Genomic DNA, 6,991 nt, shown 5'->3' with positions numbered 1-6,991 from the left:
CACAGTTGACTTATGCTCAAAAGATTATGTTTATTCCCAGAGACATAAGCATCCTTAGAGACAGACACCTTACTTGTAGTAGATCCCCGTATCCCTTTATTTCTCCTTGTTTGTTATCCCCAAAGGTCACTTTTCCTCGAATCTTCTCTCTGTATGAGGAGAGCAATCTCTTATTGCCAGTCATGTGTCTTGAGCATCCGGATTCAAGATACCAAATGTCTACATGCGTCTTCTACAAAAAAAATTTATAGGGATTTAGGTAGCCATTTCATAATGGGTCCTCGATGATTAGGGACAGAGGGTTTCTTTTTAAGCTTTGGAAGAGGCTTCGTCTCTTGACCTAAATTAACAGACTTGGCTTTCGGAGCCTTCTTTCTCTTCTGGGTCTTCTTGGATTTAGACCATGATGACCCAGAGAGAAGACAATTAGGGTCAGAGAAGTGCTGTTTTAACTTGAGCAGTAGAGAAACATATTCACAATTATGAAAACATATTGAATGACAAAATGATTTATTAGCTTTAAAGAATAAATTATTACAATCATTCCTAGCATTGGTAGTTCTAGCAAACTTCATATCTAGATCTGATTGTTTTAACATAGAATGAGTCTTCTCTGACTTCTTCTTCCCTACTTCTTTGGCCTTCAGAGGCCTCTCTGAAACAGAAAAATTAATGTTAGAGCATGCAGCGGATTTTCCCTTATGTTTCGGAGTGAATCTAATTAGCTTAGATTTGGAATTTAGGCCCTTTGATGCAGAAGAAACAGACTTGGCATTTTTTACCCTGTACTCAAACTTGAGAGCGGATTTAGCACTTGTCGTCATGCTTGCACGACCAGAACCTAGGATAATCTTTTTCTCAATAGGGGGTTTTGCAACCTCTGGTTCTTTGGCAACAACCTCTGTCTTAACTTTCTCTTCAAATGAGTCCACCTCTGACTCAGAGTCAATAAAATCCTTGTGTGAATATCGAAATATATAGATATCATTAAGAACTTGAGGTTCTCATATGCATGAGCTAGAAGCTTCGTTCGTCTTTTGTTTTGATGGACTTTCAAAAGTATCCGAGGAGTTACACTCAGAAGAATCTGCATGACCTTTAGGAGGATAATTCAAATCCTGAAGAAAGTCTTGCTTGAAAACCTGTCTTATCGTTTCTGTAAAGCGATCCATTAATTTTGGATCCATAGTTTTAAGAAAATTTGATGTAGATGAACTCTTGATTTCATCTGGTTCAGGTTTGACAACCTCACTTTCAGTCTTAAGATGTTCAAGATTTGTAGAGCCAAAACAAAAAATCTCGTTGTCTTCTGTATGCGTTTTAAATCAACTTGCAGCACACATTTTAAAGAGTAAGAGATGTTTTTCAATTTCAACTTAGGAGCTCTGGCTCCACTTTCAAGCTTACATCTTTTAAACGGTGAAGTTGTATACAAAATCGGAAAATCTGGTTTCTGTTTTTCGCCCAACCTAAACACGGACTCAAGAGTATTTTTCTTCTTCCAGGTGAGGTCTAGGTCTCTATAACCTATCCCTGCTTTATCCTATTGAGAATTAACTTTTTCGTACACCTGCTGAGCATCTTGATATTTCTTAATCAAGAGCTCTTTTCTTTTTAAGCTCTGGTGTAGGAACTCCCTTTCCTTTTGAAAATAATCTTTTAGGGCCTCAAAGTTTAATCTGTTTGTTTCTTTCTCTAGAAGCACTGTTTCTTTCTTCTTAATAGCCGCTTTTAATTCTAAGAACTTTGTTTTAAGACTTGTTTCAGTGGATCGTTTTGATTGTAAAAGCTTTTCATTTTCCACTGATAACTCTTGTTTCTCCACAGTTAACAGCTCTGTCTCTCGTTCAAAGAATAGTTGTTTTTTTCTAAGGATTTTCTTTTGCATTTTTTCAAGAGAGAGCTTTTGTTGTAGATTGACGAAATCGTTAGTCAAAGCAGAGATGTTCTCTTCCAGGTCAGAGTGAGAATAACCAGAGATAGAACATACCTGGAAGTCGGAGTCAGATCCGTACTCATTCTCGACAACCATCCCACAGAAGTTGGCTTGGTCTTCTTCATTAGATGAGGAGTCAGAGACCCAATTCTCTTGTTCTGCCATGAGGCTTCTTTGTGATCGATTGTACTTGTACTTATTTTTATAGTACAGTTCATCTTTCACAAGAGGGCCTCTGCACTCTTCGGAGTAGTGCCCCATCTTCCCACATCTAAAGCATCAGACGCCTTGCTTCTTCTGGTCCGACGACTCTTCCTCCTTCTTGTTGGGAACAGAAGGAGGGTTCCTTTCTTCGAAACATTTCCCTCTGTTTCGATCACTTTGTCTTCCGCTTCTATCGAAGACCTTCTTCCCAAATTTTCGTTGGAATTCCTTGGTGATCAGAGCCAAGGATTTTGCAAAGGCGTTGATATCATCGTCTTCAGAGCTAGATGCTTCGTCTTCTTCATCATCACTCTCCAAGATGAGAGCCTTCTTTCCCTTCCTTCTTTCTTCTCTGGGTCTCCATTCTCTGTGTGGCTGGCTTGATTCTATCTTTTTTGAATCAGAGAGAAGAGCCGGAGGTCCACCCAGAGCGACTTTTGCCTTCTTCACGTCTTGTTCTTGAGCCTGCAGTGTCCCATATACATCGTGCAATATCCATTCCTCCAGATTTTGGTTTGCCTGGAGGGACATCATCAAAATTTTCCATTCTGCGTTCAATCTCTACAAGAAGAGCATGTTGTTCTCCTCTTGAGTTCTGATCACGTCACTCTTGCGATATTTGTTGATCAGAGTCTTGAAAAGATGATAAGTCTGTTCTAAAGACTCATCGGGGAGTGCCTGGAAGCTATTGTATTCATTCAGGCATTGGGAACGATGATTCTTCTTCATCTTGATGCTTGGAGGGACATCGTCGAATTTCTCCATTATGCGTTCAATCTCTTCAAGAAGAGCATGTTGTTCTCCTCTTTTGAGTTCTGATCACGTCACACTTGCGACATTTGTTGATCAGTGTGTTGAAGCGATGATAAGTCTGTTCTAAAGACTCATCGGGGAGTGCCTGTAAGCTATAATTTAGGCATTGGGCATGATGATTCTTCTTCATCTTGATGCCTCCTTCCAATTGGTTGTCCAGTTGATCCCACAAATCTTTGGCCGAGTCGCACACATCGAGTGACTGGAAGATTTTGTTGGGAAGCGCCATAATCAAAAGTCTTTTAGCCTTTTGATCCACTTCCACTCTTCATTTATTTTCATCGTTCCAGTCACGACGAAGTTTGGGCACTCGCCTGGCAGGTACCTCAACTGTATCACCAGCAGCAGGAATCTGAGGTATGATGGTGGTAGGGACGTATGGGACATTTAGGATTGACTCATAAAGTTCTAGGTCAAGACCCTCGTAGAAATTAATCATCCGGATCTTCCATTGGGGATATTATTCCCTAATGAGATTCGGAGGTTTTGTCATGGAATTGGCACTATACATGGAGTTCCATGATTGAGAAGACAACATTTTAGATTAAGGTTTTGAGAAGAAAGCTTTGACGATAAAGATGCTCAACTAAAAAACGATTTCCAGATTACGTAAAAGCAAACGTTTTTAAAATCGAGAAAAATAAGAGTGATAAATCTTTTAAAAACGAATAATCAAAAGAAAATTAAGAGTAGAATCCAGTCGGACATCGATCGACTAATAAATGAATTTGATTAGTAGGCTCTGATACCAATTGTTGGAACCCAAATCCTCTTAATTAACAGAAACACAGTTTATGTAATATGAATTATGAACAAACAAAGTATTTCAGATGATTAGACAAAATATTCAAAGATGAAAGTAAAGCAATGAATAAACTTTGAATATACCGAATGTTTTTATTTATAAAAGATGAAAATTTGAAGAACAAAAGTAATCTCACAGAAATTGTGTATAGTGTAAGTCAGTTCTTTCAGGTACATTGAACCTGAGGCGGAAGCCTCCTTATATACGCCTAGGTCTAACAAACTATGCTATAAAATAGTCTTTAAACTCTGAGTTGACTGGTGTGCATCCTTATCTTTGACTCTCCTTGAATAGCGGAGCAGACTTGGTCAAGCCGCCTTGAATCTATTAGACGCTTACGAGAATGTCTGAGCTAACACGCGCACGTTCCGTGGAGAAGGTAGCTAGAAGCTTTGCATGAACATATAGAAGCTCTGCATGTACTATGCAGAGGCTCTGCATGTACTATATAGAGGCTCTGGGTCTTGTAGTTGTTGCTTTAAGTCAAGCACTTATGCTTTTTGGCTCACAAGGCTTGAGCGTTCACGAAGATAGAGCGCGGGCTTTGTATTAATGGAACCTTCACTCTGAGTAAGAGCTCTTGTTCTTGGTCTTCTGCATAAGAGCTCTTAGCCAGACAGCTTCTATAGACTAAGTCCTACTGACTAGAGTAAGACACTTCTTACTTACACTTTCACAAGTTGGGGTCTAACAAGTACGTATGTATCCCCGTCGATAGACCAGGTAAAGAGGGGGTGCGTGTGTGAACAGAAGATCACTCTAAAAAATCCATGGGAAATTCAAAGGCAGAAGCAACGAATGCTTCTGAGTGAGTGGAGAGTGTCGGGCCCTGAGGAGAATAGGCCCTTATTTCTTCATCACCACTCTATTGAGAGGGAGGTGTTGGAACCTACATTACTCTTAATTTCCGAAAACACAAATAAAATGAGTATAAGTGAAATACAATGTGTTGCTGCAAAGGTTTAACGATTGTTACATTGAAAGAATAAGCAGTTACACTCTCAATCTAATTTGTATTCTCACAAGATATTGCTATAGTCTAATTCGGCACTTTCAGATTTTTTAACCTGAGGAGGATGCCTCCTTATATACGACTAAGCTAAACAGAATCTCCTAGAATCTTGGCTTGAAACTTTAAGTTCTTGTTCCGCGTTCTTATCGTTCACGTTCCTTGGAAAGTGGAGCAGACTGAGTCAAGCCGTCTAGATTCTGTTAGAGGTCTTGCGGGAAATTCTGAATTGTGCATGCATTCCAAGGGAATAGGAGACTCAGAGGCTCTACATGTACTATGTAGAAGCTCTACATGTACTATGTAGAGGCACTGTGTCTGGAGTGAAGCTCTACATCAAGCACTTAACCTTTTTGGCGCTTAAGACTTGATCCTCTATGGAATAGAGCATGGGCTCTATATATGAGACACTTGGTTCTTGAGTAAGAGCTTTGTCTCTTGATGTCTTCTGCATAAGAGCTCTTGGTCTAGACTGCTTCAAAAGACTAAGTCCTACAGACTAGAGTAAGAGACTTCTTACTTACCCTTTTACAAGATGGGGTCTAACAATCTTCCCCTAAGTGTAAATAAGACAGACTCTTACTGGAATGGATACACAAGTCTAATCGAAGCCAGAGGTCAAAGATAACCTCTCTATTACATTAAATATCTAATGTTTTTAGAGTACGATTAAATTACAAGACTTAAAATTGAAAAACGAAAGATAGATATAATTTAAAAAGGTAGAGGCCTAGATATGTCGGAGCTTCATGAACCTTCTATGAAGCTCATAGAACTCCAACAAGTTATCTATGGATCTGATTATGTTGCTCGACCTCTCCTTTGCGCACGTGGTTGTATCTGTGCTCCTTAGTAGATTGTTCTTGATGAACCACATAGTTGAATTGGAATACTTTAAGCACTGATCTTCATAAAAGAACACTTTTCTGCCTTGTTCGTTCCTAAAGATCTCCCGTGCTCTGGTTCGACCAACACCATCCACGAGGGGATATGCTTAATGCATTCGAGTTCTTCATTTGGTGCAGTGACACTAAGCTGGTCGATCCCCATGTCTAGAGCCACCTGGATGTCGAATTTACATCTGTAATCTAGAACCTCCATCATTGTCGGCCTTATAGCCGAGTTCGCCAAAGCATATTTCATCTCCTTGTCTTTCTTGTGGTCTGTATGGAAGTACAGAGACAGAAGATCCCAAGGATTCAGATCAATAAGATCACAATCTGTGAAAGTTTGGATCTACCCATGGGACCTTTCTACCATATACTCGTTAAAGAAAATCTGATTGTAAGCAAAGGTTCGTCTTCTGATATCTAAGACCTTCCTGATTTCGTCCACTGAGTGAACTGCAGAAATTGGTTGAGTGAAGCGTTGTAGGAACCTTTGCCTGATATGCTCTTGAGCCGTTGGATGTAGATTTATCTTCATAGTGGGCGTCTCATTCATTAGGCTGTAGATATATTGATAGATGTCTTCACTGTCGGCAGTGTCTTTGATCGGCTTCTCACGAGGTATGGGCCTCATCATCGTGTCCATTTGGTCCCTGATTTCTTGTACTCGATCAGTAGATGGTTTGGAGCTCCGAGGCCTACTGCTCCTTGCTTCTGGCTGACGGGTTCTGACCGGGACATTTTGCCTTAGAGCAAGTGTAACAACTCTGGTCCCTTGGACAGTGACCTTGGCTCTGTGGGTGTTACGGTGTGGTTGTGGTGCAACAATGGTTACTTCAGCAGTGTCTAGTATCACCATTGGGAATGGAGCAGATTTTGTCCGTTGAAGCATTTTTTCTGGCTCTGGCTCTATGACATTTACTACTAGCACTTCGTCTTCATCAATCCTCGTGGGTGGAACAATTTCCATAACGTATTCCGCTGAGGATGATGGACTTTCAGATGACGATGAAGAGGTGTATATGGAGAGAAGCTTCATCACATTCTCTTCATCCACCTTATGCCCTGCTTGCTCAGCTGCTTCTGGTGCAGAAGGAAATTGTTCTTCCCTTCTTACTTTTGTTTGGGCGTGCGCAGCCCTAGACTTTTGATTTGTTGGCGCAAAGGCTGGCTCTCGAGGAGTAGAGGCAAAGGGGGCAACAGTTGGAATGGTACTTTTTCAAGTTGCAGGCTGTTTCTCCCTCTCTTGACGACTTTGAGGGCCAGACTGGTCTGGGTCTTCATTGTCGTCATGCCTCCACTTCTTTGAGACTTTCGCACAAGTAGAAGGTAGCTCT

This window comes from Cynara cardunculus, assembly GCF_001531365.2.
Source record: "Cynara cardunculus var. scolymus isolate 2C chromosome LG 2, CcrdV1, whole genome shotgun sequence".
Taxonomy (NCBI): domain Eukaryota; kingdom Viridiplantae; phylum Streptophyta; class Magnoliopsida; order Asterales; family Asteraceae; genus Cynara; species Cynara cardunculus.
Note: the sequence above shows the minus strand (reverse complement) of the source record.